The sequence below is a fragment of the Arachis ipaensis genome, chromosome B5, assembly GCF_059453495.1.
Source record: "Arachis ipaensis isolate K30076 ecotype BB chromosome B5, ASM5945349v1, whole genome shotgun sequence".
Lineage (NCBI taxonomy): Eukaryota > Viridiplantae > Streptophyta > Magnoliopsida > Fabales > Fabaceae > Arachis > Arachis ipaensis.
The window spans coordinates 116,586,898-116,601,057 of NC_142440.1; the positions used below are offsets into that span (position 1 = coordinate 116,586,898).

The 14,160-nt window shown below is 38.3% G+C and overlaps 1 non-coding gene across 1 annotated transcript; it reads left to right on the forward strand.

The window, feature by feature from the left end:
• Window positions 1-10,343: 10,343 nt before the first annotated feature.
• Window positions 10,344-10,447, forward strand: LOC148565491 (small nucleolar RNA R71). The gene has a single exon (XR_015885433.1). It is a non-coding gene; the product is annotated as a small nucleolar RNA R71 (small nucleolar RNA).
• The last annotated feature ends 3,713 nt before the right edge of the window (window positions 10,448-14,160 follow it).

Consider the following 14,160-nt stretch of genomic DNA (forward strand, 5'->3'; position numbering starts at 1 on the left):
TCATCGGGAGGTGGTGGTGGAAGATATGGTTCATTGTTTGAGGGAAGATTGTTGATGTTAGAAGGTGGTTCATATTGGTGGAATTCTTGAGGTGGTGTATGTGGAATTTGTGATTCTTGAAAGTATTGGCATTGGGATGGTAGTTGTTCTAGATGTGGTTCATATGGTGGTTGGTATGGTGTGTATGAGTTATGGTCATATGGAGTTGAATGGTGGTGTGAGGCATGTGAGTATGGTGTATGGCTATATTGAGGAATGGGATCATATGCATATGATGATTGTGGTTGACAACCACAATGAGGATCATCACACACATTGGATTGATACACATTAGGATCAGGATTATACCCATAAGAGTCCGGAGGAGGTTGTTGCCATGAAGGTTGTTCATAAGCTTGAGGTTCCTCCCATCCTTGATGTATATCCTCATTGGAGCTTTCATTTCCTACAACATAGTTTGAACTATATTCATAGCCAAAAGGATGAGAATTCATAGCGAAAGAGAAAATAAAAAACTAAGATTAATAAGAAACAAAGAAAATAAAATCCTAAACTAGCAAAAACTGGCAAAGAAACCAAAATTCAAGCTATTCACAATATATACAATAGCCAATAACATAGCACCATTGTGTCCCCGGAAACAGTGCCATTTTGATGTGTTAACTTTTGTTGATATAGAATTTCTCAATTGAATTCTCGTTGCAAGTATAGTTCTACACCAACAAAGAGTCCTCACATACAAAAATTTAGGTTGTCACAAGTACAAACCCTAAATAAAAATTTACCGAAGTATTTGGACTCCGGGTCGTCTCCCTAGGAAATAATAGAATGCTCAATTATTGGCTATAAAGGGGTAAGGGGGTTTTTTGGTTCATAAGAGGGCAAGAAAAGTAAAGTAGGCAAGTAATTAAAGAAAACAAGATAAAGAACTATTGGCTAAGACTTAGGTAATTAAGATCACCATCCTTGTCAACAAACCAAATATTGATAATCATGAGAGGCCAACCTATTAGGTCTACTTCCCAAAGCTTTAAGTACGTAACATCTACTCCTAAGCTTCGAAGTACGTCAAATAGGTTTGATCACATCAACCCGTAAGTCCCAACCTACCTACTAATTAACTTAGTAGTGGGTTAGCGTCAATGGGTATCAAATTGATCACCAAGGGTTCTCAAATCACCAAATCCATTATACCCAATAACTCAAATTTACCCAATTCTCTTAGCTTAGACCAAGAGTTGATAAAATTACTCAAAAACTAAAGAGAACATTTCATCAAACACATAGAGTGCAATAAAAGTAAGCATCATAAATTGCAAGAATAATAAAATCTACCAACTACTAATTACGAGAAAAGTAAGATCACAACTCAATTCATCAATAAAAGAAACATCAACATCAAATTGCATTAAATGTAAATCAAATCCAACATGAGTTCATCCTCACAAAAGAGAGCAAAATGAGAAATTAACATCACAAATAAGAGAATCAAGATGTAGAAATGAGAAGTTATAAAAGAAACAAGATAAGATCAAGTAATTAAACATGGATCTAAGATAATCTAACATAATCCTAACCTAATTCTAGATAAAAGAGGGAGCTTCTCTCTCTAGAAAACTAACTAAAGGCTCATGTTGGCTAAACTAATTGCTCCCACTTTGCTTGGATTTCAATTATGCATGAAATACACTCAGAAACAAGTTGAATTTGGGCCTGGGCAGCTCAGAAATTGCCCCAGCGTTTTGCCTTTAAGTGGGCCATGTTAGAGTATCGGTGCGTGCGCGCCATGTGCGCGTGCACGTCGATTGGCAAATTCTTCATCCGCGCGGACGCGTCATGTACGCGTGCGCGTCTCTATGTAAAACCACTTTTGTGCGTGCGCGCCTTGTACGAGTGCGCTTCCATTGGTGCATTTCCAATCTTTATTTCTTCATGCATTCTCCTCTTTGCATGCTTTTCTCCTCATTCCTTCCATCCAATACTTGCCTTATGGACCTGAAATCACTCAATAAACACATCAAGGCATCGAATGAAATTAAAGTGAATCAAAATCACCAATTTAAGGGCCTAAAAAGCATATTTTTATACTTAAGTATAATTCAAGGGAGAATTACAAAACCATGCTATTTCATTGAATAAATGTGGGAAAAGGTGGTAAAATCCCCTAAAATAAGCACAAGATAAATCACGAAATCGGGGTTTATCAGTGAGGTCTGCCAATTGCTTGTTAATCAACTTGTTTTGATCCAGCAATGCATCCATGGGATTCAACTCCATCACTCCTCTATTTAGGTTTCTATTAGAGGCATAGAAGTATTCATTGTTGGCCACAGTTTCCATGATGTCTATGGCCTCATCAATTATCTTCTTCTTGTTGAGAGAGCCTCCTGAAGAGTGATCTAAGGCCTTCTTTGATTCTTGTGACAATCCCTCATAGAAAATGTGCAGATGTACCTGATGACAAGTCATCTTAGCCTATTTTAACTAGCCTTTTTCTTTTGTTTTCAATAGGTTTTATGCACTTTCTTGATCCATAAGCAAGCCAATTGGGTAGATTTTCATGTTTCCTTTGATTTAATCAACCATGTATGAATTCATGCTATTTCATGAGGTTTTATGCTAAAATTGTCACATATTATGAAAGAATGAATATCTCATGATTTTGAGCATAGCTTTGATGTGTTTGGTTGATTAATGATAGGTGAAGAAGGCTTGGAGAAAGATTGAAGCAAAGAGGAATGGCTAGGAGTGAAGAGAGGACAATGGAACAAGTGAAATTGAACCAGGAAGCATGAAGTTAGCCCCAACGTTAGCCCCCTAACTTGGAGGCTAACGTTGGCACATGTATATTCAAGGAAGAGGAGCAAAAGTTAGCCCCAACATTAGCCCCCTAACTTGGAGGCTAACGTTGGAACTTGAGAAGATCTCCCCTTGGCACCAACGTTTGCGCCAACGTTAGCCCCCTAACTTGGAGGCTAACGTTGGCACATGAATTACAAAGGGAGACGGGCCAACGTTTGCGCCAACGTTAGCCCCCTAACTTGGAGGCTAACGTTGGCGCCACACACCACAAGGCATACAAGGGGTATACTTCCAACAAGAATAACTTGAGCTACAGAGCTCCAAATGAGGTGATTCAAGAAGCATTGGAAAGTAGGAATCAAGAGCTTTCCAAGCATATATGGCACTGCATGGTGGACACTAAAATTGAGGGAGAAAACTGCCCCGCAATGTGCATAAACGAACATGGTGGCAACCTGCAGTGAGGCCAACTGACCTCTGTACCTTCAAAGGAGTATAACTCGAGCTGTAGAGCTCCAAATAATGTGCTCCCAACGGCATTGGAAAGTAGACATCCAGGGCTTTCCAACAATGTATAATAGTATGGGGTGGACAATACATTTGAGCCTCCAGAACTGGCGTTTTCGCCAACGTTTGAGGGCTAACGTTACCTCAAACGCTGCACACCAAAGCCAGCGACCATGCTCTCTTCAAATGATCATAACTTGAGTTGTAGATGTCCAATTGAAGTAATTCCAAATGGGTTAGAAAGCTGACATTCAGAGCTTTCCAACCATATATGATAGTCTATATTGGGCATAAAATTGGCAACATGACAAGAGGACAAAGTTGGCGCCATAAATGTGCATAAGGGAGGCCAACGTTAGGGTCAAAGTTAGACCCCTAACGTTGGCACCAACGTGCATACCAGTAAATTTTGCTTGCTGCTATGAAAAGTTGGAGGCTCAAACTTTAGGTCCAACTTTGGCTAACCTCAAACCCGGTTCAATTGGTTCACTTTGGTTCTTCCTCAAACTTCAAGAGCAATCAACCAAGGCCTCTTTCAACCCAATTCCATCAAGAGCAAGGGCCCAAATGATCATCACTCAAAGGCACAAGAAATAGATAAAATAGGAATTTTATTTAATTGTAATTTGTTTTGAATTTCATTTTCATTTTGTAAAAATGCCTATAAATAGGCATCTGTTTCATATTTGTAAGGAGGCTGGCTCCACTAGGGAGCATTAGGATAAGAGAGCTCTTTCTTAGTTTTCAATTTCGTTTTAAATCTTGGGTTGAGAATTGAAGAAATTCTGTTTCAATCTCACCTTGAGAATTTTCTTGTTTACTTTCTCTGCACAATTGAATTTCCATTCCTATTTACTACTTCACCTTCTCTTGGCTTCTGCAATTTACTCTTCTCTATTTTCTTCGGCAATTATTCTCTGTTGGATCAAGGAAGGAATTGAGATCTAGACTTGGTCTCTAGTCTCATCCAACCCCTGAGATCTTCAACCTCTCATTTAGATTTTGCAATTGAGCCAAGTTGCTCTCTGTTTTGATTTTAAAGTGATTTTCCAAATCTGTTGAACCTGCTACATCTTTTACTTCTCTGTTTGATTGCTATTTACACTTCCTTGTTTGCTTTCTTTAATTTCTCTGCACCCAATTCCCTTTACATTTAATGAATTTTATCTTTCTTGCAATTTAAGTTTCTGCAATTTACTTTTCTTGCACTTTAAGTTTCTGTACATTTATTTTCTGCAACTTTAAATTCTCTGCATTTTACATTCTGCTCTCAAAATTTCACCCAACCACTCAATGTTAGCTTGACTAAACTAATCACCCACTAAAATTGCTTGATCCATCAATCCCTGTGGGATCGACCTCACCCCCGTGAGTTTTTATTACTTGATGCGACCCGGTGCACTTGCCGGTTAGATTTGTGTGTTTTGGGAGAAATTTATTTTTCCTCCAAAATAACTCATCAAGTTTTTGGCGTCGTTGCCGGGGATTGATTTAGATCAACAATGATTATGTGGGTGAGAAGTCTAGATCAAGCATTTTCTTTATTTTTGTTTTCTGTTTCAAAGTGAAACCAAGGTGTTTGAGTTTTTGCCTCACTAAGAAATTCTCATCTCTGATATGAGTAATTTCAATTTTCCTTGGTTGTGTGTTTTACAAAACTCAAATGGAGTTCAACTCATCTTATGATCAAACAAATTCTATGGGATATCACCCACCATCACCAATCTCTAATGATGGATGGGAATATCACCAAGAAACTTCAAATTCTGGGCTCTCCAATTCATGGAGCCATGCTTCAGAACCACAAGATGAGAAAGAAAATCATATGGGATACCAACCACCACCACAAAATGATTCATATCATTATCCTCATGGAAGATGGAAGCATCGCCAAAGAATGGAAAAGCATCCACCCTCACGTCCCAGTTTCTCATTTGAAAGTTCTTCATCACTTAATTATGCCTCAACACAAAGTTTCCTCCAAAGTCCATACCAGTCATCCCATCAATCACATAACTCATTCCACACCCCTCAACACAACTTCACCACAACACATTCACGTCACCAGAATTACTCTCAACCTTCATCCCTTGGATTTACAGATGAGGAATACCTTGAAGCCATTGAAATACAGAGAAAACTAGTGGAAATACACACAAAATCTCCATCTTGGGAAGAATTCGTATTCAAGAAGATGAATGAGTCCTCAGAGCAATCAAGGGGGGACTTAGAACCATCAAACAGTGAAGATGAAGACCAATTTGTGAGTGAGGAAGTGGAAGAGCAAAATAAGGAGGCCACTGCATCAAGTGAACTTTCAATGAAGAATGAGGTGGTTGAACCTGAAACTTCACTTGAGATGACAAGAGAATATGAAAACTCACAACTCTCACAAACCTCCCTGGACCAAAATTCCTCAACATCTGAATCCATGATTGAAAGGTATGACGAGGAGATGAAGAAATGTTGGGAAGATCGACAAACCTCCCCCATGATAGAGCGATTGAAACAAATGTTGGGTGTAAAAGAGGAAGTGGAGGAGCAAGAAAGTGAAGAAGTCATTCCACACTCAAGTGAAGCAGAAAATCACATGAAGGAAGGGCTCGTGGAACCACCAATACAAGAGGCCCTGAATGAAGAAATCACTCCAATAATCACACAGCAACCATGTCTTGACATCCAAGAAGTGAAGGAAATTAACAAAAGCACCAAGAAGAGGATTGTGACCAAGACACCAAGGACAACATTCATGAGAAGGTCAACTGCAAACAATCCTCCCCCTGATCCAGCAAGCAAGATCAATCAAGCCAATTTCACAAGGAAGCTTGCTGAGGAGAGACCAAGACAGGGGGCACTAGCTGAAACTTCTCCTCCTTTGAAGTCATTTCTCTTAACAAATTGGAAGAAAAGGAAGAAAGTAAAGAACAGGTAGACAGTAGGTACAATTCTTCTCCTTGCTTTGTTTAAATTTCAATAAATTGGCATATGATTACATTCTAAGTTTGGTGTTGCCCTGCAACAAACTGTTTTCCATTTTCATGGATGATTGCATCAATTTTACATGAAAGTGACACACCAAGATTCTAAGTTTGGTGTGCCACCTATTTTTCTATGCAATTCAATCCAGCAACATCACTTGTCTGCATAATCATATTGCCTTTTACAGTGTTATTTTTCTTCTTAGTTGGATAATTTTTGTTTTCTCTTTGTTTCATTTATTTACTTGTTTTTAATGCTTTCCTTCATTAACTGTTATTGTTAATACATCACCAAGACATCCTTATTCATAACAGACTCTTCATTTGGTGATTGTATTTAACATATAACAGTTTCTTTTGTTTAGTTTTAGTTCAAATAAATTGACATAGGATTGCATTCTAAGTTTGGTGTTGCTATGCAACAAAACTTGGTTCCAATTCTTACAAGATACTTGCATTAATTCCAAGTGAAAGTGTCACACTAAGTTTGGTGTGCCACTTATCTTCTATGCAAAGTATTATGCTCACCTTCTTAAGTATGCAATCACAATGTCTCTGTCTCTTGTGCCTTGATTATTATCTTTAATTTTGCTTGCTTGAAACACATGTACTACTAACATTCCTTGTGTAAGACATTCATGATCCATCTTAGCCCAATAGCCACGGTTCTAATAGTTGCTTGAGGATGAGCAAGCATTCTGAGTTTGGTATGGGAAGGAAGAGAATGGGAGGAAAATGACAACAATAGAGAAGATGAACTACAAGGTTGTAAAGTTCCTTTTCCTCTCATTTGCTTCAAGCACTATAAACTGCATGATTGTCTTTACCTTCTCTGTATGCATGTGTGTATGAAAAGGCATAGTTGATTTTTAATTTGCAACATGGTGCTATGTCATTATGATTACCAACTTGAGTTTTGTGAATTCAAAAGAAACAAAGTATCATGATCATAAACAAACAAGGCATTAAAGAAGATTTTAGCATGTGCATAAAAGTATTGGAAAGCTAATATGATTAATTGTTACTCAATTGCATTGGATTTTATTTAATTGAAGTTTTCATCTAGTACATTTTGTGAAATCTTTTGAAAATCATGAAAACTTTGAAAGAAAAAGCAAAATAGAGCAAGAAAAGAAAAAGGGAAAGAGTGAGAAAGCTGAAGGCTCTGAGTACCAATGGCAATTTATTTGCTAAGTACTTGTGGTGTTTATGTATCAAGCCAAATGCTTGAAAACAAAACACTTAGAAGTCAAGGCTAGGCTCAAAGTGCAAAAGCACTCCCTCAAAGCTCAAGGCTCTGAGCATCAATGATTAGAGAGTTAAGAAAAGAAAAGAAAAATGAGCTTAATGAAGTCCTCTAATCAAATGCTTGTGGTGCTTATGTATCAAGTGGTAATACTTGAAAACAAAGCATTTAGAAGTCGTAGCTTTGTTATCAACTCATGGGGCAAAGCACCCAAAAGGAGAAGCTAAATAAGAAAATCAAAAGCTTGTTTCAAGGAAGAAATATAAAAGAAAGATTTCATAAATTGAGCTAGATGGAAGCATCAATCATTTACATTTCTTTTGTGATTGTAGCATGCTTAGAAAACTAGCTTACCATGAACATTGAGTTGCTATTCTTCTTACCTTGGATTGTCAATCTTTATTGCATGATTCTTTTCTTGCTTGGGGACAAGCAAGCTTTAAGTTTGGTGTTGTGATGACAAGTCATCTTAGCCTATTTTAACTAGCCTTTTTCTTTTGTTTTCAATAGGTTTTATGCACTTTCTTGATCCATAAGCAAGCCAATTGGGTAGATTTTCATGTTTCCTTTGATTTAATCAACCATGTATGAATTCATGCTATTTCATGAGGTTTTATGCTAAAATTGTCACATATTATGAAAGAATGAATATCTCATGATTTTGAGCATAGCTTTGATGTGTTTGGTTGATTAATGATAGGTGAAGAAGGCTTGGAGAAAGGTTGAAGCAAAGAGGAATGGCTAGGAGTGAAGAGAGGACAATGGAACAAGTGAAATTGAACCAGGAAGCATGAAGTTAGCCCCAACGTTAGCCCCCTAACTTGGAGGCTAACGTTGGCACATGTATATTCAAGGAAGAGGAGCAAAAGTTAGCCCCAACGTTAGCCCCCTAACTTGGAGGCTAACGTTGGAACTTGAGAAGATCTCCCCTTGGCACCAACGTTTGCGCCAACGTTAGCCCCCTAACTTGGAGGCTAACGTTGGCACATGAATTACAAAGGGAGAAGGGCCAACGTTTGCGCCAACGTTAGCCCCCTAACTTGGAGGCTAACGTTGGCGCCACACACCACAAGGCATACAAGGGGTATACTTCCAACAAGAATAACTTGAGCTACAGAGCTCCAAATGAGGTGATTCAAGAAGCATTGGAAAGTAGGAATCAAGAGCTTTCCAAGCATATATGGCACTGCATGGTGGACACTAAAATTGAGGGAGAAAACTGCCCCGCAATGTGCATAAACGAACATGGTGGCAACCTGCAGTGAGGCCAACTGACCTCTGCACCTTCAAAGGAGTATAACTCGAGCTGTAGAGCTCCAAATAATGTGCTCCCAACGGCATTGGAAAATAGACATCCAGGGCTTTCCAACAATGTATAATAGTATGGGGTGGACAATACATTTGAGCCTCCAGAACTGGCGTTTTCGCCAACGTTTGAGGGCTAACGTTACCTCAAACGCTGCACACCAAAGCCAGCGACCATGCCCTCTTCAAATGATCATAACTTGAGTTGTAGATGTCCAATTGAAGTGATTCCAAATGGGTTAGAAAGCTGACATTCAGAGCTTTCCAACCATATATGATAGTTTATATTGGGCATAAAATTGGCAACATGACAAGAGGACAAAGTTGGCGCCATAAATGTGCATAAGGGAGGCCAACGTTAGGGTCAAAGTTAGACCCCTAACGTTGGCACCAACGTGCATACCAGTAAATTTTGCTTGCTGCTATGAAAAGTTGGAGCCAAAGTTAGACCCCTAACTTTGGCTCAAACTTTAGGTCCAACTTTGGCTAACCTCAAACCCGGTTCAATTGGTTCACTTTGGTTCTTCCTCAAACTTCAAGAGCAATCAACCAAGGCCTCTTTCAACCCAATTCCATCAAGAGCAAGGGCCCAAATGATCATCACTCAAAGGCACAAGAAATAGATAAAATAGGAATTTCATTTAATTGTAATTTGTTTTGAATTTTATTTTCATTTTGTAAAAATGCCTATAAATAGGCATCTGTTTCATATTTGTAAGGAGGCTGGCTCCACTAGGGAGCATTAGGATAAGAGAGCTCTTTCTTAGTTTTCAATTTCGTTTTAAATCTTGGGTTGAGAATTGAAGAAATTCTGTTTCAATCTCACCTTGAGAATTTTCTTGTTTACTTTCTCTGCACAATTGAATTTCCATTCCTGTTTACTACTTCACCTTCTCTTGGCTTCTGCAATTTACTCTTCTCTATTTTCTTCGGCAATTATTCTCTGTTGGATCAAGGAAGGAATTGAGATCTAGACTTGGTCTCTAGTCTCATCCAACCCCTGAGATCTTCAACCTCTCATTTAGATTTTGCAATTGAGCCAAGTTGCTCTCTGTTTTGATTTTAAAGTGATTTTCCAAATCTGTTGAACCTGCTACATCTTTTACTTCTCTGTTTGATTGCTATTTACACTTCCTTGTTTGCTTTCTTTAATTTCTCTACACCCAATTCCCTTTACATTTAATGAATTTTATCTTTCTTGCAATTTAAGTTTCTGCAATTTACTTTTCTTGCACTTTAAGTTTCTGTACATTTATTTTCTGCAACTTTAAATTCTCTGCATTTTACATTCTGCTCTCAAAATTTCACCCAACCACTCAATGTTAGCTTGACTAAACTAATCACCCACTAAAATTGCTTGATCCATCAATCCCTGTGGGATCGACCTCACCCCCGTGAGTTTTTATTACTTGATGCGACCCGGTGGACTTGCCGGTTAGATTTGTGTGTTTTGGGAGAAATTTATTTTTCCTCCAAAATAACTCATCAGTACCCATTCATTGAACATGTCCAGAGGGCACTTTCTTGTCAACTCCTTGTATCTCTCCCACGCTTCATAGAGAGTTTCTCCATCTTCTTGTCTAAACATTTGTACCTCAGTCCTCAACCTGTTAACTCCTTGTGGAGGGTAAAATCTTGCCAAGAACTTATTCATCACCTCTTCCTAAGTTGTCAAACTCTCCCTTGGAAAGGACTCTAACCACTTTGCTGCTTTATCCTTGAGAGAAAAGGGAAACAAAAGCAGTTTGTAGGTGTCAGGGTGAACACCATTAGCCTTCACTGTGTCACAAATTCTCAAGAATGTGGTTAGATGTTGGTTTGGATCTTCTTGATCATTTCCTCTAAATGAACAATTATTCTGAACAAGATTGATTAGCTGTGGTTTGATCTCAAAATTATTGGCATGTATGATAGGTTTCAAGATGCTGCTTCCACAATTCCCAGGATTGGGATTGATGTAAGAGCCTAGCACTCTTCTCTTCTGCCCAACATGATTATGTGCTTCTTCCTCCATAGAAATGTCTAGATCTTCTTCCAACTCTTCTTCACCAACTATACCTTTACCTCTTGCTTCCCTCCTTAGCCTAAGGAAGGTCCTTTCAGGTTCACTATCAAAAGAAGTTGAGACTCCTCTTCTTCTACCTGTCATACACTTAGCAGACAAACAAGCAAATGCAAGTGAAGGATTCACTCTTGTTGAGAATTATGGTTAGAGTGGTTAGGGCAATTGATCAAACAGTTAGTGGATTAGTGTGCTGGAAACTAAATAAACAATGGAAAAACCAATCAAATTGCTAAAAATGAAAGTGAATAAGCTGAAATGAAACAAATCAACAAGGAAAAGAAAATGTTCAATCTAGTTATCCTCCAATTTAATTATCGTCAATGCAAAATCAATCCCCGGCAAAGGCACCATAAACTTGATGCACGAAAATCTGTCTCTCAACAAATTTCCTTCGAAAAGTATGCCTAATGTCGTCAAGTAAAAACTCACAGTAGAGTGAGGTCGAATCCCACAGGGATTGATTAGTTGAGCAACTTTAATTAGAGGAGTGTTCTAGTTGAACTGAGTAGATTTGAATTGGGATTTGCAAAAATTAAAATGGAGGAAAACGTAAATTGCAAGAAAAGTAAATGACTGAAGGTAAAAGAGCTAAATGTAAATCGCATAAAGTAATTGCAGGAAATTAAACTTGCAGGGATTTAAATGGGACTGGGAGTGATGAGCATAAATGTAAATAGCAGAATATAAAGAATGGGAAGATCAGAAATGGGGAGTTCATTAGGCTTAGGAGATATTGTATTTACCCTGATCAAGTTCATTCTCATCTCTTCCTCAATCCATGCAACTCATTGATCCCTTGGCAATCTTAGGTGATTGAATCCCAATTTCTTGGCAATTCAATCTCTCTAAGCTTGAAAAATTGTCCAATTTCTTGATCTAATTGCTCATGGGAAGAGATGAAGTAAGGTCACTGATTATACCACATGTATTCCTAGATCAAAGTATTGGTAGGATTATATCTCACTATATCCATCCAACTCCCAATCCAGTCCAACATGAGAAAGCATTTCAAGCATGATTTCCTCATTCCTCTTCCAAGGTTCAGAGGAAATCCAAGTATGAATAACTTCTCTTCTGAGACAGTTACCCAATTGGATGAAGATCGAAATCTTTCAAGTAAATCAAAGAGAATGGAAAGAAGAAGAAGAATAAGAACTATAATCGATCCATTGAATTACAACAGAGCTCCCTAACCCAATGGAGAATTGAATTGAAAATTTCATTCTAAAATAAACCTCAATTGCAGTAAATACAAAGTGTTTGCAGTCCTGGATCCCCAGGTGCCAATTCCTTTCTAAATTAAATTCTATGCTATGTATACACTTCCGTCATTCAGTCTTGAAGTCTTGGATGTGGGCTTTGGCCCATGTTGAAGCTAGTTGAAAGTGGCTCTTAGTGATGCTGACGTGGGCTTAAGCTAACTAATGTTCATGACCTTGCATGGGTGCCACTGGAATTGAGCTTAGCATGGACGTTAGTAACTAACATTGGTGGCCACTAACGTTGGCCAATGTTCCCCTTAAGTCATTGAGGAACGTTTGAGGCAACGTTTGTGCACCAACGTTACTACCAATGTTGGCCTGGTCACACGTACACGTCACCCACGCGTACGCGTCAAACTGGTTTTTTGCCATTTTGCGCATACGCGTCGCCCATGCGTACACGAGACTTGCTGCTTTTCCATTTTCACGCGTATGCGTTATCGACGCGTATGCGTCATATCAAAATTTTCCAATCTCAAAACTGAAATTTGATCGCAGACGTTGGGGATAACGTTGGTTCACCAACGTTCCCTCTAACGTTGCACACTTGTGTGTACGCACACTGCCTTGTGCGTGCGCACACTTGCAATTTTTTTTCTTCTTGTGCGTACACACACAACACTGTGCGTACGCACACAAGGCAATTCTTCCAGCTCCAGTTTTGAGATTAGTCGAGGACGTTGGGGGTAACGTCGGTTCACCAACGTTTCCTCCAACATTGGCACCCAGTTTTGCATAACGTTAGTGAGCCAACTTTGGCCACCAACGTTGCCTTCTCTGCTTCTTTCTCACCCTTCCTCTGCTTCTCTTCACCTATCATCAAGCAAACAAATGCATCAAAGCTTTGCCATAATCACAAGATTTTTGCACCATTCATAGCATAAAGTAATTTCTTGCATAGATCTCGTGAAAATGCACATAATTAACTACTTTTTATTGAATCAAGGTATGCATGAAATTCTCATCTAAATACTTACTTATTTCTCAAGAATGTGCATGAAACCATATTAAGACAAATGAAAAAGGCTTGTGAAACTAGCCTAAGATGTCTAGGCATCAGGTGGTAAGCTATCAAATCACTTCATGAAACCATATTAAATCACTTCAAAAAAAGGAAATCATCAAGAACAACTTGAAGATCATGAAGAACATATGATGAATTTTCGAACATTAAAGAAAATTATAAAAGCATGCAATTGACACCAAACTTAAAAACTGACACAAGACTCAAACAAGAAACATCAAATTTTTGGGTTTTTTATGATTTTATTAATTTTTTTGGATTTTTCAAAAATTATTTTGAAAAAAAAATTAAGGATTTCAAAATTTTTAATAGGAATTCCAGGAATCTTGCAATGTTAGTCTAAAGCTCCGGTCCAGGAATTAGACATGGCTTACTAGCCAGCCAAGCTTTCAGTGAAAGCTTCGGTCCAAAACACTAGACATGGTCAATGGCCAGCCAAGCTTCAGCATACATAGTTCAAGCATGTGAAGAAGAAGCCTCAGTCCAAAAGAATTTAGACATGGCTTTACAGCCAGCCAGGCTTCAACATATCTCATGAAACTCTAGAATTCATTCTTAAAAATTCTGAAGCCATAGAATAATTTATTTATTTTATAGAAATGTTTTTTTTTTGAAAATTTTTTCAAAAATAGAAATAAAAATAAAAAAAGCTTAAAATTAAAATAAAATTACCTAATCTGAGCAACAAGATGAACTGTCAGTTGTCCAAACTCGAACAATCCCGGCAACGGCGCCAAAAACTTGGTGCACGAAATCGTGATCGTTCATTCCTTGGTAACGGCGCTGAAAACTTAATACGCACATTCATAATCTTAGTTCTTCTTCACAACTTCGCATAACTAACTAGCAAGTGCACTGGGTCGTCCAAGTAATAAACCTTACGTGAGAAAGGGTCGATCCCACGGAGATTGTCGGCTTGAAGCAAGCTATGGTCACCTTATAAATCTCAGTCAGGCGGATTCAAATGGTTA